At 46.6% G+C, this 19,271-nt stretch overlaps 1 protein-coding gene across 1 annotated transcript in view; it reads right to left on the bottom strand.

Moving 5' to 3' along the window:
• YPEL2 (yippee like 2) overlaps positions 1 to 18,720 on the bottom strand; it is a 76,407-nt gene extending 57,687 nt beyond the window's left edge. Inside the window, exon 1 of the mRNA XM_087717087.1 lies at positions 18,556 to 18,720. The gene's annotated coding sequence lies outside the window, so the exon portion shown is untranslated. The remainder of the gene's footprint in view (positions 1 to 18,555) is intronic.
• Between the last annotated feature and the right edge of the window lie 551 nt (positions 18,721 to 19,271).

Raw genomic sequence — 19,271 nt, 5'->3', positions numbered from 1 at the left:
TTGACTGTGGAATATTTAGGAGCGAGGAAATCTCACGACTGGATTTGTTGCACAGGTGGCATCCTATCACAGTTCCACGCTGGGATTCACTGAGCTCCTGAGAGCGACCCATTCTTTCACAAATGTTTGTAAAAACAGTCTGCATGTCTAAGTACTTGATTTTATACCACCTGTGCCCATGGAAGTGATTGGAGCACCTGATTCTGATTATTTGGATGGGTGAGCGAATATTTTGGCAATATAGTGTATTTTAAATAAATCAATTTCAGAAGTGAAGACTAGGCTGGAAAACTCTGAAGGCATCCAAAGGTATAATAAGAAAACGTTTTTGCTCTGTTGCAGGTCACCAGGAATTAAACCTGAATTAGGTAAGAAGGTAACTCTGCTTTGTCAACAGAGGATCCTATGGACCAATGTCAAATTCCATAGGGCAGTTTTTCTCAACCATGGCAACTTTAAGATAAGCAGACTTCAACTCCCAGAATTCAAGTGGCTAGCATGCTCCAAGATGGGAGAACTTCAACTCCCAGAATTCCCCAGCCATCATGCTTTAAGATGGCTGGACTTCCACTCCCAGAATCCCCCAGCCAGCAGGCTTTAAGAGGGGTGGACTTCCACTCCCAGAATTCCCCAGCCATCTTGCTTTAAGATGGGTGGACTTCCACTCCCAGAATTCCCCAGCCACCCTCCTTTAAGATGGGTGGGCTTCCACTCCCAGAATTCCCCAGCCATCATGCTTTAAGAGGGGTGGGCTTCCACTCCCAGAATTCCCCAGCCATCATGCTTTAAGATGCGTGGATTTCCACTCCCAGAATCCCCCAGCCACCCTCCTTTAAGATGAGTGGATTTCCACTCCCAGAATTCCCCAGCCATCATGCTTTAAGATGGGTGGACTTCCACTCCCAGAATTCCCCAGCCACCCTCCTTTAAGATGGGTGTATTTCCACTCCCAGAATTCCCCAGCCATCAGGCTTTAAGAGGGGTGGACTTCCACTCCCAGAATTCCCTAGCCATCATGCTTTAAGATGGGTGGACTTCCACTCCCAGAATTCCCTAGCCATCATGCTTTAAGATGGGTGGGCTTCCACTCCCAGAATTCCCCAGCCATCATGTTTTAAGAGGGGTGGACTTCCACTCCCAGAATTCCCTAGCCATCATGCTTTAAGATGGGTGGACTTCCACTCCCAGAATTCCCTAGCCATCATGCTTTAAGATGGGTGGGCTTCCACTCCCAGAATTCCCCAGCCATCATGTTTTAAGAGGGGTGGACTTCCACTCCCAGAATTCCCCAGCCACCCTCCTTTAAGATGAGTGGATTTCCACTCCCAGAATTCCCTAGCCAGCCTGCTTTAAGATGGGTGGGCTTCCACTCCCAGAATTCCCCAGCCATCATGCTTTAAGAGGGGTGGACTTCCACTCCCAGAATTCCCCAGCCACCCTCCTTTAAGATGGGTGGGCTTCCACTCCCAGAATTCCCCAGCCATCATGCTTTAAGAGGGGTGGACTTCCACTCCCAGAATTCCCCAGCCACCCTCCTTTAAGATGGGTGGGCTTCCACTCCCAGAATTCCCCAGCCAGCATGTTTTAAGATGGGTGGACTTCAACTTCCAGAATTCCCATGCCAGCATGCTGCACCATCACGCTGATTGAGGATTCTGGGAGTTGAAGTCCACACTTCTTCAAGTTGTCATAGCTGAGACTCACTGGCCTCCAGAAATTCACCATGCTGGTCATAATCCAGGACCTGGGGAAGGGGTCAAAATGGAGAATGGGGAAAAAAAACCCATATTTCCATTACTAGATAAGATCTGGATTTTTCCCAATAGCTTTGGCGTCCCCCTCCAGGATTCAGCATCCAGCCAGAAAATATAGAAATCCTTAAATTAAGCCAGATGTTTCTACCGTAAAGCTGCAGTTCCAATCCAGCTGCTGGTAAGTGGGACAGATGTCAGCTATGCCTAAGCATTTTGGGGGGGGGAACAATATTAGGACTGTCTCCTTTTTTTGCAAAAACCTTTTGCAAAAACCTGTCTCCTTTGTTGCAAAAACCTTAGAAAAAAACCCCACAAATCTTATTTGTCCCCAATTTCTCGTCCTGGAGAAAACTCACCGTCTGTCATTTGACAAAGCGCAGAAACGTTACAAAGCTTTTATAGCCGCCAAGCCAGCAAGAGATTAAGAACGGTGCATGGATTCAAAAAAAAAAGAAGTTAATTAAGCTAAAATGTGCACCAGGGAGACGGCTGAATCTTTTGCAAATAGTCAAAAGCATCTTAGCAGAGAAGGGAAGGGGGGGGGGAACCCCTGCAAATCATTTAAAATAAAAAGGAGAGAATGTAAGGTTTTTTTTTTTTAATTTTTATTTTTACGGTGGTACCTGCTTTGCCCATGGCAGCTTTTCAAAGCCAAAGTCCTCAACTTACAACAGTTCATTTAGTAACCAAAGTTACAACGGCAGTGGAAAAAAGCGTCCGTTTTTCACACTTATGACCGGCAGCATCCCAGCAGTCACGTGATCAAAATTCAGATGCTTGGCAACTGACTCATATTTACGACGGTTGCACTTGTGACTATATATGCACTTGCGACTTCCCATAAGCCAAAGTCAAATTCTTGGGGAAGCCATATTCACTTAATGACCCAATGAGTCACAGGTCAGCATTTACTGTTGTTCTTAACTACAGGGAGTCCTCGAATTACGACAGTTCATTTAGTGACCGTTCAAAGTTACGCCGACACTGAAAAAAGTGACTCGCGACCATTTTTCACAGATATGACTTCAGCAGCAGCTCCACGGTTAAATGATCAAATTTCAGATGCTGGGCAGCTGATTCACATTTATGACCGCCGCACTGTCCCCGGGGAGTCACGTGATCCCCTTTTGCGACCTTCTGATTAAGCAACGTCAATGGAGGAAACCAGATTCACTTAACAACCGGGCGACGAACTGAACAACTGCAGCGATTCACTTAATGTGGGAAGTTATCATTCAGCCCTCTCCCAGAAAAATGAAATATCCTAGGAAATATTGAAAAGGCAGAATATTTCTCTGGATGTGAAAAGAAACATGTTTTAAAAGACAGAATAGTTGCCTGTAGCTTTCTGCCCATCTCCAGCTAATGGGCCATTAAGATGGCCAGGCTAGCCCACTTTACATAATAAAGACTTCTCCTCACTGCAGCTGTAGGGGGAAGGGATATTACTCAACTGACCACAAGGCAACTGAGAACTCATCACAGCCTAGAGAGTAGCCCCCTGCATGGCACCATGGGAGTCTGACAACCAGTCAGAATACATTTCTTACACAGGAACAGGAAACAGAGAGGTGGGACTAAACAGGGTATAAAAAGCCTAGCAAGCCCCTTCCTCAGCCCTTCTCTTCTTCTCCACCAACATTGAAGCATGTGATCACCTTTTCTGTCCAGGGCTCAAGCCATGTGGTCCTGTCCACCATTAAAGCATCTTTCCAAGCAGCCTCCATGTCTCCAGTGTCTTCTTCCCCACTTGGAGCTGAACCCAAAAGGACATTTCTTTTAACATTAACAACAAATGTGGTGAGGAAAGTCGTAAAATGGGGCAAAACGTAACAAATTTTTCCCTTAGCAACATAGCAAAATTGCCAGCGGCTTCATTTTTTTTTCTTGTTTGGCGTCTCCGATCAATCATCGTAGCTTTTCCATCAGAGCAGGGTTTTAATTTATGTTTGATATCATCCTCCCTTTGCATAATTTGCAAAAAGGGGGGACTCTGCCATTGCTGAAATTCACAGCCACATAGGCCAAAAAAAAAAAAAATCCACCTTGTTTTAGATCAAGCTAACTTGCCTTTTATTTTATTTTTTGCAAAAAGATAAGGCTGGCAAAAGCTTCTTTTAAAAAAATCTTTTTTCTTTACTGTGGCTCTGATGCCCCTGTTCATTTTTATACTTTCTGCTTCATTGCTACATTTCCCCACCCCAAAACTATTTTGTGCCTTCTGCTGAAAAGAATTGGGTGATCAGGAGGACTTTTGATGATCTCCCATTAAGTCAATGTTGACTCCCAGCAGGCACATAAAATGATGATGATGATGATACAATAATACAATACAATAGCAGAGTTGGAAGGGACCTTGGAGGTCTTCTAGTCCAACCCCCTGCCTAGGCAGGAAACCCTATACCGTTTCAGACAAATGGCTATCCAGCATCTTCTTAAAGACTTCCAGTGTTGAGGCATTCACAACTTCTGGAGGCAACTTCTGTTCCACTGATTCATTGTTCTCACTGTCAGGAAATTTCTCCTCAGTTCTAAGTTGCTTCTCTCCTTGATTAGTTTCCACCCATTGCTTCTTGTTCTACCCTCAGGTGCCTTGGAGAATAGTTTGACTCCCTCTTCTTTGGGGCAACCCCTGAGATATTGGAAGGCTGCTATCCTGTCTCCCCTGGTCCTTCTTTTCATTAAACTAGACCTACCCAGTTCCTGCAACCGTTCTTCATATGTTTTAGTCTCCAGTCCCCTAATCCTCTTTCTTGCTCTTCTCTGCGCCCTTTCTAGAGTCTCCGCATCTTTTCTACATTGTGGTGACCAAAACTGGATGCCGTATTCCAAGTGTGGCCTTACTAAGGCCTTGTAAAGTGGTATTAACCCTTCACGTGATCTTGATTCTCTCCCTCTGTTGATGCAGCCTAGAACTGTGTTGGCTTTTTGGACAGCTGCTGCACACGGCTGGCTCCTATTTAAATGGTTGTCCACTAGGACTCCATGATGATGATGATGATGATGGAGCAACAATAAGTTTTTTTTTTAAGTAACCGAGTGATAATATATTTCCTGGTGTAAAGTCTGGTTACAGATAGGCCTTTCTTTGAGAGAACAAGTAGGGGAGAAAGAAGTTATTTTGGTCCTGGGTTTAAAATATCTAAACAAACACACACACACACACACACAGAATTTCACACAAGGCAGGCTTGTAATGCTGAAATACACACATGCGTTCCAAACTCCCAGGCAAGGAAAATTGTCTGGTTGAATGAAAATGGAGTTATCCTACTAAACCAATATTTCTCAACCTTGGCAATTTTAAAATGTGTAGAATGCCATTCCCAGAATTCCTCAGACAGCCTGCTTTAAGAGGGGTGGGCTTCCACTTCCAGAATTCCCCAGCCAGTCTGCTTTAAGAGGGGTGGGCTTCCACTTCCAGAATTCCTCAGCCAGAATGCTTTAAGGTGGGTGGACTTCCTCTCCCAGAATTCCCCAGCCAGCCTGCTTTAAGAGGGGTGGACTTCAATTCCCAGAATTCCCCAGCCAGCCTGCTTTTAAGAGGGGTGGGCTTCCACTTCCAGAATTCCCCAGCCAGCAATGCTTTAAGACTTGTGGACTTCAACTAAGAGCCAAGGTGGCGCAGTGGTTAAATGCAGCACTGCAGGCTACTGCTAGATCAGCAGTTCGGCGGTTCAAATCTCACCGGCTCAGGGTTGACTCAGCCTTCCATCCTTCTGAGGTGGGTAAAATGAGGACCCAGATTGTTGGGGGCAATATGCTGACTCTCTGTAAACCGCTTAGAGAGGCCTGAAAGGCCTATGAAGCGGTATATAAGTCTACTGCTATTGCTATTGCTAAAAATAAACTCCCAGAATTCCTCAGCCAACTTTTCTGGCTGAGAAATTCTGGGACTTGAAGTCCACAAGTCTTAAAAAGTTGCCAAGGACCCTTGTTTTAAAAGGCTGACTCCTTTCAGCCAACTTTCCTGGCTAAAGATTGGCCAGTTCATTTATTGCGGATAACCTGACTTCTGAAAGCCGTTTTGCCGCATGGGGCAGGCAACATGTAATCCGGTAATCCGTTCTGAATGCTCCTTTGGCGAAGAGCAGAGAGATACTTGGAACTTGGTAAATGGATCTTATGCAACAGAAGAGATTAACCTCGTGCTAACAGCACCTTGCTGCCTTGATCAATGAAACCAAAGCTGGCTTGTTTTTTTTTAATTTTTAAACAAGACCTTGCTTTCTGCAGCTAGCTAGTTTAAAAAAAGGAAAGAAGAAAAAGAAGATGTAAACCAGAGAATCTTAATTTCAAACCCCACTTCTCCTTAGATATATACTCGGAGGAAGGGAAGGGAGGAAGATGGATGGTTTTGAACTTTTAGGGAGTATCATCCATGCTAGAAGGGAGTTGGGGTTGCAGAGAAGAGGAAGAGGAAGAAGAGCGTGAGGTCCTTGGTGCTCTCTGGGCTTGGTGGTTTTCTTACTGACATTTCACGACCCAGTTAGGTAACGTCATCAGTGCTAGAAGGAAAGGGGGTGTGTGTGGAGAGAAGGAGGGAGGAGGAGGACTGTGGGATCTTAGTGCTCTCTGAGCTTGGTTTTCTTACAGACGTTTCATAACCCAACTAGGTAATGTCATCAGTGCTAACAGGAAGTTGGGGTGTGTAGAGCCGAGGTGGTTAAATGCAGCACTGCAGGCTACTTCAGCTGACTGCAGTTCGGCGGTTCAAATCTCACCGGCTCAGGGTTGACTCAGCCTTCCATCCTTCCGAGGTGGGTAAAATGAGGACCCGGATTGTTGTTGGGGGCAAAATGCTGACTCTGTAAACTGCTTAGAGAGGGCCGAAAGCCCTATGAAGCGGTATATAAGTCTAAGAGCCAAGGTGGCGCAGTGGTTAAATGCAGCACTGCAGGCTACTGCTAGATCAGCAGGTCAGTGGTTCAAATCTCACCGGCTCAGGGTTGACTCAGCCTTCCATCCTTCCGAGGTGGGTAAAATGAGGACCCAGATTGTTGGGGGCAATATGCTGACTCTCTGTAAACCGCTTAGAGAGGCCTGAAAGGCCTATGAAGCGGTATATAAGTCTACTGCTGCTATTGCTAACTGCTATTGCTAGAGAAGAGGAAGAGGAGGAAGAGGAAGAAGAGGATGACTCTGGGTTCCCCAATGCTCTCTGAGTTTGGCTAGTTGTCTGCAGACGTTTCGTGACCCAACTAGGCAACATCATCAGTGCTAGCAAGGAGTGGGGTTCGCTCCCTGTTTACAAATGTGACTCGCCCTGTCAGTGAGGGGGGTATGGTCTTGATGGTTCTTCGATTAGGCTGTTGTTTACTGATTTGGTAGTTCTTTGATGGGGGTATGGCTTACTGCTCGATGGCTGGTCTATTATTAATCTCGGTGGTGATCCCTGTTGATCAAGAACCTACACGGACAGGGCAAGCCACTCATATATAACAAGAGAGCAAACCCCACTCCCTTCTAACACTGATGATGTTACCTAGTTGGGTCACAAAACGCCTGCAAGAAAACCACCAAGCTCAGAGAAGCACTAAGTCACCGATCCACAGTTCTTTTGAGGAACCCCCTCCTCTCTGGGGCAGCCCCTCAAATATTGGAAGACTGCTCTCCTGTCTCCCCTGGTCCAGTGGTGGGTTTCAAAATTTTTTGGAACCTACTCTGTGGGTGTGGCCTCCTTTGTGGGAGTGGCTTGCCGGCCATGTGACCTGGTGGGAGTGGCTTGCCGGCCATGTGTTTTCTCTCTCTCTCTCTCTCTCTTTCCTTCCTTCCTTTTATCTCTCTGTCCCTTTTTTCTTTCATCTCTCTCTCTCACTCTTTTTCTTTCTTTTTTCTTTTATTTATTTATTTCTTCCTTCCTTTCCCTCTCTCTCTCTGTGTCAGTCAGTCTCTGTCAGTCTGTGTGTGTGTGTGTGTGTGTGTGTGTGTGTGTGTGTGTGTGTGTGTATGTGTGGCAGTGGTGGGTTTCAAAAATTTTTGGAACCTACTCTGTGGGTACGGCCCCCTTTGTGGGAGTGGCTTGTTGGCCATGTGACCTGGTGGGAGTGGCTTGCTGGCCATGTGTTTTTTTTCTTTCTTTCTCTTTCTCTCTCTCTTTCCTTCCTTTTGTCTCTCTGTCCCTTTTTTCTTTTATCTCTCTATCACTCTTTTTCTTTCTTTTTTCTTTTATTTATTTATTTCTTCCTTCCTTTCTCTCTCTCTCTCTCTCTCTCTGTCAGTCTGTCTGTCTGTGTGTCTCTCTCTGTGTGTGTGTGTGTGTGTTTGTGTGTGTGTTTGTGTATGTGTTTGTGTATGTGTGGCAATGGTGGGTTTCAAAATTTTTTTGGAACCTCTTCTGTAGGTGTGGCCTGCTTTCCGGGTCCACTGGTGGAACCTCTTCTAACCGGTTCGGTAGATTTGACGAACTGGTTCTACCGAATAGGTGCGAACTGGTAGGAACCCACCTCTGCCCTGGTCCTTCTCTTCACTAGACTAGCCAGGCCCAGTTCCTGAAACCGTTCATCGACAATCAATTAAATATGAGCCAGCAATGTCCAGCGGCAGCCAAAAAAGCCAACGCAATCCTAAATTGCATTAACTGAGGGATCTCCTAGTAATTGACTCAAAGTAACCCAGGCGGCTTTAGTGCCTAAGCAGAACTAGAAATCACTGTCTCCAGGTGGCCTGAGATATCCAACCAGTTTTCATGCCTAAGTTGGGACTAGAACTCCCTGTCTCCTAGTGATTGGCCCAAAGTCACCCCGTCGGCTTTCATGCCTAAGCAGAACTAGAATTCACTGTCTCCTGATGATTGGCCCAAAGTCACCCAGCTGGCTTTCCTGCCTAAGGCAGAACTAGAACTCACCATCTCCTAGTAATTGGCCCAAAGTCACCCAGCCAGTTTTCATGCCTAAAGTGGGACTAGAACTCAGGCTCCTGGTTTCTAAGACACCAACTTAGCCAGTACATTAAAGTGGCTCTCCAATGGCATGACCGAACCTGTTTTTTTTTTAATGTGCAATGCATTTTATGAGCAACGTGCATAAAAAACAGGGCAGAGGTTTGATCAAAACCATCATGGCCACCAATTTAACTTTTCCAACTCTATTGTACAACTCCACCCTCATTTCTCCACCAGAGTCTTTTCTCATGTGGGTAGGTCAGTTCCGGGATCTTATGGGACTTTCAAACAGAAAAAAAAAGGAGACCAAGAAGCAATTGATGGATCTCACCAGACCAGTACAGTGAGTTTGACACCCCTGGCCAAGACAGTGGTCGCCCATGATGGTGGTTACTGGCTCTTATATTTGGGGTTTTACTTCTGTAAGCTGCCCCATAATTACTGATGGATAGATTATCTTAACAATATCTTATTGACTAGAGCAGTGTTTCTCAACCTTGGCAACTTTAAGATGTCCGGACTTCAACTCCCAGAATTCCCCAGCCAGCGAATTCTGGGAGTTGAAGTCCAGACATCTTCAAGTTGCCAAGGTTGAAAAACACTGGACTAGAGTCACAATCTGTAAAATGAGATTATCGACTCTGATCCACCTTCGTTGCTTTCTGTGGGTTGATTTTATCTGTGGCTTAATTTGAAGGAGGAAGGCGGGTTTTATGCTGTTAATTTCAATTATATAACTGTAATTGTCCTGGGGCATTCTGTCATTTTCACCCGAAGTTGCCCGATGCAGTGGGACAGAAATTGAATCAATCCAAATTAATCTTTGAAATAAACAAGATTCAGAAGAATGCACGTTGTTATTTATCTGTGCCCCCCACCCCCGTGGTTTACCTTACCACTGGACCACAATTGATCCCAAATATTACGTTGCTAAGTGAGACATTTCTTAAGTGAGGTCCCCCTCCCAATTTTACAACCTTTCTTGCCAAAGGTGCCAAGTGAATCCCTGCAGTTCAATTCAATTCAATTCAATTTATTACATTTATATGCCGCCTTTTTCCCCCGAAGGGGACTCAGGGCGGCTCACAACTCAAACCAGGGAAGGGGAATACAGACAAAAATTAAAAAAAACAAAAACAAAGCATAACAATATATAATTTAAAACACACAACAGTCATACCATTCTAAACGGTTCTTTAGCCCCAGGCCTGTCGGAACAGCCAGGTTTTAAGGGCTTTGCGGAAGGCCTGGAGGGTGGTGAGGGTCCGAATCTCCATGGGGAGTTCGCTCCAGAGGGTCGGAGCAGCCACAGAGAAGGCTCTCCTCCGAGTGGTCGCCAGTCGACACTGGCCGGCGGATGGAATTCGGAGGAGGCCTAGTCTGTGGGATCTAATCGGTCTAGGGAGGTAATTAAGGAATCAAGGAATTACCAACTCAGACAAAAACAAGTGCCAACGCTAAACAAGCTAATGAAGGAACTGCCAAGAACACTCCCATCAATGCTAACAGGGCAAGCTATGGCAAATAAACAGAGCAAGCCCTTCTCCCTTCCAGCACTGATGATGTTACCTAGTTTGGTAATGAAATGTCTGCAAGTAAACAGTCACGCTCAGAGAGGTCCATGGATCCACAAAAGTGAGAGAGTTGTTAAGTGAATTTTGCTCCATTTTACAATCTTTCCTGCCCCGGTTGTTAAGTGAATCACTGCAATGGTTCAGCAACACGGTTGTTAAGTGAATCTGGCTTCCCCCACTGACTCTGCTTGTCAGAAGGTTGCAAAAAGCAGTCACATGACCCAGGATACTGCAACCGTCGTAAATATGAGTCGTTTACTAAGCGCCTGAATTTTAATCAAGTGACCATATAGGGATGTTGCAACGATCATAAGTGTGAAAAATGGTCTTAAGTCACTTTTTCCAGCACCATCATAATTTTGAACAGTCATTAAACGAACAGCTGTATGTCGAGGAATATTTTATACTTAAAATAAAATAAGTGTATTTGTATTTATTTGTCTTGTATGCTGCCCACTCCCGAAGGACTCCGGGCGGCTCACAATAGACAAGGGAAGGGGAAAACTGGACAAAGACAACACTTTAAAAACAAGAACCGCAACATTCAACATTCACAATTTCCGTGGGGCTGGATGTTTCACAAGCCCCCCGGCCTGCTGGAGCAGCCAGGACTTGGTGGCTTTGCGGAAGGCCGGGAGGGTAGTAAGGGTCCGGATCTCGACGGGGAGGTCATTCCAGAGGGCTGGAGCTGCAACAGAGAATGCTCTCCCCCGGGATTGTGATGGTGCAGAAATATGGGATGTGGTGTTTAGGGAAATTAGAGCACTTTTGAATGTAAATTTAGACATGTCACCGAGAATTGCATTGACTGTTGCTGGTGGAAAAAAGCGATATAAATGAAACCAAAAGGGAATTGATTGCAAATTTGATCATGGCAGCTAGATTGGCTAAATATTGGGGATGAAATTGGGATATTCAAAGGAATGAGTGGTACAATGACATCTGGAGTATGAGAACAAATGATAAATTAACAGCAGAAATTAAAATTTTAAATGATGAAATACGGGAAGATTTTATAAAATCAGTGTTGGAGGAAGGCAAAGGGAATAAACCCACTCAAGAATATTAGTTCTTTTGGATAAGGGGATAAGGGGCACAATTGGAATATATTGTATATCTTTTATTGTTACAGAAGAAATATAACAGAAAAAATGGTCTCTGGGGTGTGTACACTGTAATATTTGAATTCCCACTCCTTTTTTTTGCTATTTAGATATACACTATATTGCCAAAAGTATTCGCTCACCCATCCAAATAATCAGAATCAGGTGTTCCAATCACTTCCATGGGCACAGGGGTGTATAAAATCAAGTACCTAAGCATGCAGACTGTTTTTACCAACATTTGTGAAAGAAGGGGTCGCTCTCAGGAGCTCAGTGAATCCCGGCGTGGAACTGTGATAGGATGCCACCTGTGCCACAAATCCAGTCGTGAAGTTCCCTCGCTCCTAAATATTCCACAGTCAAACTGTCAGCTGTATTATAAGAACGTGGAAGTGTTTGGGAATGACAGCAACTCAGCCACGAAGTGGTAGGCCATGTAAACTCTTTCAACATCAGTGTGCGACCTCACAAATGCGCTTCTGGAAGAATGGTCAAAAATCCCCATAAAGACACTCCTGAACCTTGTGGACAGCCTTCCCAGAAGAGTTGAAGCTGTTATAGCTGCAAAGGGTGGACCGACGTCATATTGAGCCCTATGGATTAGGAATGGGATGTCACTTACAGTAAGTTCATAGGCGAGGAAAGACAGGTGAGCGAATACTTATGGCAATATAGTGTATATGTACTGTGTTTGTATTCTTTGTATTTAAAATGAAAAAAATAAGTTACATAAATACATTTCTTTTAAAAAAAGCACCATGGAAAGGAGATTGGCTTGGGGCCATCTGCAGCTTGTTTCTTGCCATGTTGCACAGTAGGAACTCCCCCACCCCCCAAAAAAGACTACAGATAGTCCTCGATTTACAATTCTTTTAGTGACCATTCAAAATTATGACGTCACTTGAAAAAAGTGTCTTAGGGCCATTTTTCTCGCGACTGTTGCCGCATCCCCATGGTCAAAATTCAGATGCTTGGCAACTGGTTCATATTTATGACGGTCGCTGTGTCCCTGGTCACGTGATCCCCTTTTGCAAACTCCTGGCCAACAAAGTCCACGGGGAAGCCAGTTTTATGACGGAGGCTTCCCAAGAGCCTGAAGCCAACTCCTGGTCCCGAGAAAAACACCTTTTATTAATTGGCTGTGAATTCTGCTCCTTCACATCCAGTAAAGTCTTTCAAGGGAGGATTTACAGTCACAGACCTCATCTGGCTTGGAGAGCTGCCAGGCCAATCTCTGCAGAACTTGGCAAGGAGTCTTGGAGAGTCACGAACCAATTAAGCGAACTAATTGTCTCCTGCAAACTCCACTCCCCTTTCGCTCCTCTTTTATTTCCTCTGGGAGGGGCCATTCACCATCCACCTGTGGAATTACTCCCAAGTCAACCCCTGTTCTTTAGCTTTTCCCTTCATCTGGCAACTCTGCTCATGTGCACACTGGGAACAGGCTCCAGCTGTTCTTCTGCCTCACTGATGTCTGACTCTGGAGGTAGCTGATAACTGTCAGATGGCCCTGGTCCCCTCTCTGCCTCCGACACAGAGCCCTCATCAGAGCCTTCCCCAGACTCCAGGACTGGCCCAGGTTCCTCCCCAACCCTCCTCACTTTCCGAATCTGCTGCCACAACAGCCAGATTCACTTAACAACCCAGTTACTAACTCAACAACTGCAATGATTCACTTGACTGTGGCAAAGTCATAAAATGGGGCAAAAAAACCTCACTTAAATGTCTCATTTAGCAACATGAATTGCAGTCGTAAGTTGAAGACTTCCTGTACAGATTTTCTTTAGGGTTGCATTTGGAAAAGGCAATCCCCCCCCCCCACCAATTTTGCCCTACATTTACAGATCATGTAAAAAGAATGCTTGGCCAGAGAGATGAACCAATTGTGAGAAAGCACACTAAATTTGGTTTGCTGGACGGTTTCAGTTGAGACGCATCTTTAACAGCCTTTTCAGTTTAAGACGCAGACGTCAAACTGCATTAAAAAAAAAAACACCAAAATAAGTTTAAAAACTGTCCAATGGCAGGCTCTCCATTCTGCACACACGAAGGGAAAATCCTCCCCTCTGATTCCCCCTTTGCAGCATCAGAAAATAAACCTTATCAACAAATAAAAAGAACCTCACTCCCAGCAGTGCTGATAAATAAATAGAAACAGTCACATGCTTTGCTGAAGGGCGAGAAGTGGGGAGGAAGAGAGAGAGAGAGAGAAAATACAGTTAGGAATTGATAAGCTTTTTCGGTGCCGGGAGCTGCTGCAAGCTGTCAGCAACTCAGGGGGACCACAGATGCAAGAGCCAGGGTAGACTACAGAACCCCTGCTGCACAGCAGATTGCAAACTTCCAAGGCTTCTCAAATGCAATCTTGAAGATTTGCAAGGGTGCTAAAAGCAGTACAGCTTTTTTTTTTTAAAGAGAATTTTGTCCAAAGCTATGGAAGGACCAGGGGAGACAGGATAGCAGCGTTCCAATATTTGAGGGGCTGCCACAGAGAGGAGGGGGGGTCAAGCTATTCTCCAAGGCACCTGAAGGCCAGACAAGGAACAATGGATGGAAACTGACCAAGGAGAGATTCAACCTGGAAATCAGGAGGAATTTTCTGACAGTGAGAGCAATCCACCCATGGAGCAGAAGTTGCCTCTGGAAGTTGTGGGAGCTTCATTAAGAGCCGAGGTGGTGCAGTGGTTAGGGTGCAGTACTGCAGGCCACTTCAGCTGACTGTTATCTGCAGTTCAGCGGTTCAAATCTCACCGGCTCAAGGTTGACTCAGCCTTCCATCCTTCTGAGGTAGGTGAAATGAGGACCCAGATTGTTGGGGGCAATATGCTGACTCTGTAAACCGCTTAGAGAGGGCTGAAAGCCCTGTGAAGCGGTATATAAGTCTAACTGCTATTGCTATTCATCACTGGAGGCTTTCAAGAGGAGACTGTCAGCTCTCCTCCATTAATTAGGAAAGAAAGACCACGAGACTCCATGTGAGGAAAATCAAATGTACTTTTACTATTTAAGAATGGATAAAAGGCAAAGCGTAGCGAAGTCTGATTAATTAGACGCAAAAGCAATTGATATATAGAATGGCATCACAGTCCCAGTCCAATCATAAGTCTTCCAAATGTCAGGTGCAAGATAACTTCAAAAGACATCACGAAGATGGAATGTCGGTGCCGTTAGACCTGGCGGGAAACACCCACGCATGCGTAGTCCGATCAGTCGGTGAACTCCAGAACCTTCCACCAGCACAATGAGTAACCCCTCCCAAATGCCATGCCCTCCCTCCCCATTTCATGGCAGCTGAAGCGATAGCAAAGCAGAAGCTGACAGAGACTGGACTGCCCTCTGTCAGAAATGGTGTAGTCTCTCCTGCTTGGGGGTTGGACTAGATGACCTACAAGGTCCCTTCCAACTTGGTTAATCTCACCCATATAAATGCAAACTGATGGGACTCTGAATGTTTTCTTTCCCCACTTGAATTGCAGCCTTGCAAAAAATAAAAAATAGCTGTTTAAAAAGGTAGCCCACCATACAAGTTGCATGTTAAACATAATTTAATTTTAAACATTTAATTTAATTTAAATATGCAGGGCATCAATTGCAGAAAAAAAATATTTTTCCCCTGCTACATAATCTTTCTTGCTTTGATCACTTGATGGAGATTTGTTTACTTACAGGTGAAAGGTTTTTTTGCGACAGGTTCACACAATTTTCAGAATTGTTTTCTCCCACATCATTCAGAACTTTTTTTAAAAAGTTCAGGGGGGTGTTCTCTGGACCATAAAGAGGCAATAAGAGTCTCTGAGCATAGTAAAAGTGTTTTTACTACTAGATTACAAGGGGCTGCTCTTCCCTGCACTCGTTTTTCCCCCAGAAACTACCATCAAATCTGGTACTATCCAAGAAACAATGTTTATTAAGTTTCGGTTATTTACTTAGCAAGCTGCAGCTGACGCTTAGAATTGGGTTGATCTTAACCATCTTTCCTAGCTAACAAATTTTATTTGAATGGGTCAGCTGGAAAAAAGGTGTTTTAGGATCAACCCAATTCTCCTGCAAAACTCACACAAGGACACAGAGTTAGGAGACAATGAACCGTTAAAAGTTATTTCCATTCAAACACAGCTGTGGGAAGTTATCATCCAGCCCTCTCCCAGAAAAATGAAATAGCCTAGGAAATATTGAAAAGGCAGAATATTTCTCTGGATGTGAAAAGAAACATGTTTTAAAAGACAGAATAGTTTGCCTATAGCTTTCTGCCCATCCCCAGCTAATGGGCCATTAAGATGGCCAGGCTAGCCCACTTTACATAATAAAGACTTCTCCTCACTGCAGCTGTAGGGGGAAGGGATATTACTCAACTGACCCACAAGGCAACTGAGAACTCATCACAGCCTAGAGAGTAGCCCCCTGCATGGCACCATGGGAGTCTGACAACCAGTCAGAATACATTTCTTACACAGGAACAGGAAACAGAGAGGTGGGACTAAACAGGGTATAAAAAGCCCAGCAAGCCCCTCCCTCAGCCCTTCTCTTCTTCTCCACCAACATTGAAGCATGTGATCACCTTTCCTGTTCAGGGCTCAAGCCACGTGGCCCTGTCCAACAATAAACCATCTTTCCAAGCAGCCTCCATGTCTCCAGTGTCTTTTTCCCCACTTGGAGCTGAACCCAGAAGGACATTTCTTTCAATACAGCCTTACCTGAAGGACGGAATCTAAACAAAATTAAATTCTCCCTTCCCGTCTGGGGGAAAACCAATATATTGAAAAACTGCTCAATTTTCCCTTCAGCAAAGGGCAAGCAAAAAAAGATTTGAAAACAAGCGTTTTTTAAAAAAAAACCAAGGCAAACTTTACAGAGATGAAGACCTATAAGAATCATGTTTAGAAGGCAGCCAATGCACTACAGTTAATTGAATGTAGAGATTGAAAAGGATGTGCTTTTAAGGCTCACTGGCTTCCTTCCATAATGCCGAGAAGGACGTCAATTTAATAAAATAAATAATACAATAGATTTTGGTTACTTAATTGGGACAAGAGCTGAGATGACAAGTTTCCTATTGGATCCAACAACGATTGTGGCGGCCCCAACACTGGGGGGCTTCTAAGAAGAGACTAGGGCAGCCATTTGTCTGAAATGGTGGAAGGGTTTCCTGCTTGAGCAGGGGGTTGGACTAGAAGACCTCCAAGGCCCCTTCCAACTCTCATTACTCTGCTTGAGCAGGAGGTTGGACTAGAGGACTTCCAAGGCCCCTTCTAATTCTTTCCTTCTGTTATTCTCCTTCCTGAGCAGGGGGTTGGACTAGAAGACCTCCAAGGCCCCTTCTAATTCTTTCCTTCTGTTTTTCTCCTTCCTGAGCAGGGGGTTGGACTAGAAGACCTCCAAGGCCCCTTCTAATTCTTTCCTTCTGTTATTCTCCTTCCTGAGCAGGGGGTTGGACTAGAAGACCTCCAAGGCCCCTTCTAATTCTTTCCTTCTGTTATTCTCCTTCCTGAGCAGGGGGTTGGACTAGAAGACCTCCAAGGCCCCTTCTAATAATTTCCTTCTGTTATTCTCCTTCCTGAGCAGGGGGTTGGACTAGAAGACCTCCAAGGCCCCTTCTAATTCTTTCCTTCTGTTATTCTCCTTCCTGAGCAGGGGGTTGGACTAGAAGACCTCCAAGGCCCCTTCTAATTCTTTCCTTCTGTTATTCTCCTTCCTGAGCAGGGGGTTGGACTAGAAGACCTCCAAGGCCCCTTCCAACTCTTTCCTTCTGTTATTCTCCTTTCTGAGCAGGGGGTTGGACTAGAAGACCTCCAAGAGGCCCCTTCCAACTCTTTCCTTCTGTTATTCTCCTTTCTGAGCAGGGGGTTGGACTAGAAGACCTCCAAGGCCCCTTCTAATTCTTTCCTTGTGTTATTCTCCTTCCTGAGCAGGGGGTTGGACTAGAAGACCTCCAAGGCCCCTTCCAACTCTTTCCTTCTGTTATTCTCCTTTCTGAGCAGGGGGTTGGACTAGAAGACCTCCAAGAGGCCCCTTCCAACTCTTTCCTTCTGTTATTCTCCTTTCTGAGCAGGGGGTTGGACTAGAAGACCTCCAAGGCCCCTTCTAATTCTTTCCTTGTGTTATTCTCCTTCCTGAGCAGGGGGTTGGACTAGAAGACCTCCAAGGCCCCTTCTAATTCTTTCCTTGTGTTATTCTCCTTCCTGAGCAGGGGGTTGGACTAGAAGACCTCCAAGGCCCCTTCTAATTCTTTCCTTCTGTTATTCTCCTTCCTGAGCAGGGGGTTGGACTAGAAGACCTCCAAGGCCCCTTCTAATAATTTCCTTCTGTTATTCTCCTTCCTGAGCAGGGGGTTGGACTAGAAGACCTCCAAGGCCCCTTTCCAACTCTTTCCTTCTGTTATTCTCCTTCCTGAGCAGGGGGTTGGACTAGAAGACCTCCAAGGCCCCTTCTAATAATTTCCTTCTGTTATTCTCCTTCCTGAGCAGGGGGTTGGACTAGAAGACCTCCAAGGCCCCTTCCAACTCTTTCCTTCTGTTATTCTCCTTCCTGAGCAGGGGGGATTGGACTAGAAGACCTCCAAGGCCCCTTCCAACTCTCATTATTCCGATTGGCAAAATCAGCTTCACTTGGCAGTCAACAAGGAAAGGATCCAGCCCTTTAAAAACCACCAAGAAACCAAGTCAGAGCCCCAAGCAAGAGGCAGGATCAAAGAGAACCTCCAAAGCCAAGAGCAGTCAAAGACACCTCCAAACTTCTCAAAGGTGGTAGCGGTGGTGGGGAGATTGGAAGAGAAGCTGGAACCTCGGCGAGAGGGGCTCGGATGCTCACGCAGAGGGGACGCAAAGCGAGGGTGACTCCGGAGTAAGGCGATTGCAGCCACCCCGGAGTTACAGAGGGAAGCAGGAAGCCGAGCCCAAAGGCGCCTCGGGCGGCGGGGGGGAAGCCAGCCAGGACGCCGCGCCGGCCGGCCAGCCAACCAGCCAATCCACTAACCCAGCCGGGGAACACAGCGCGCTTGGACAGGGCCGTCACGTCGCCTGCTGCTCCAACTGGGCGCTCCGCCGCCGGGCACCGCTCCAGCTCCGATCGCTGCAGGGGGATGACCCTTCTCCGGGCCAGGCTTGCAAGGCGAGCGCCCCAAAACGCCTCTCCGTCCAAGCTCCGGCCCTTCCTAGCCCCCCCAAATACAAGCAAGACCCCCCCCCGAAAATAACTCCGGTCCTTTCCGTCCTCCTCTTCTCCATCCCGGCCGCCGGACTCACCTGCCCAGCGCGGGACCGTCTGCAGCCGCCCGCAGAAGGTAGACGGCGGACGGTGCCCGGGAGAACGCCAGCCTCCTCCAGCTCCGCGGCTGTTTTCTCCTCTAACCCACCAACTCCGAAGAGCCCCCAAGCTTCTTCTGCCCCCGCTCCGCGGGACTCCCTGCCCTTTTATAGGCTCTGTCTCCTCTCCTCCCGACGACCCCCCCTCCCCTCCCCACGTTGGGCCTTGATGGCCAGGTGAGCAAGCCAATCGTAGCGGCCGGGGCCCTAGCAACACCCAGCGGGTTGGCGCGAGGCGGCGGCTGGCTCTGGAGAGATGGGCCAATGGGAAGGGGGAGAGGGGGCGGGTGGCACCCACCCCCAGTGAAAGCAGCTGGGAGGGCAGGCAACAGCTGGGCGGCCCCGGCAGCCAATGGGAAGCGCGGAGGCCTCGCCAGCATGGGAGGCGGGCGGGAGGATAACAAACGGAGCGCGGGGCGTCTTAAAGCGACCCCGAGATCCCCCCCCCCATTCTCCTCAGGCGGGGCTTCCTCCCACCGCCACCGAAGGGCCGCTTGAGATGCCCCTCGGGAGGGCTTGGCACGAAGCGCGCCCGCTGCGTCTGCCCGCGATACCCGCCTCAAAGCATCTTTCCAATCCTCCCGTCGTAAAAACAAGACGCGCCACGTTCCCACGACCGCGTTTTTGCACGCGATACCCGCCTCAAAGCATCTTTC

This window comes from Thamnophis sirtalis, unplaced genomic scaffold (assembly GCF_051295495.1).
Source record: "Thamnophis sirtalis isolate CommonGarterSnake01/CBP01778 unplaced genomic scaffold, rThaSir2_p1.2 scaffold_6, whole genome shotgun sequence".
Taxonomy (NCBI): domain Eukaryota; kingdom Metazoa; phylum Chordata; class Lepidosauria; order Squamata; family Natricidae; genus Thamnophis; species Thamnophis sirtalis.
The sequence above is the reverse complement of the archived record's forward strand: the minus strand, read 5'-3'. Positions and strand labels throughout refer to the sequence as shown.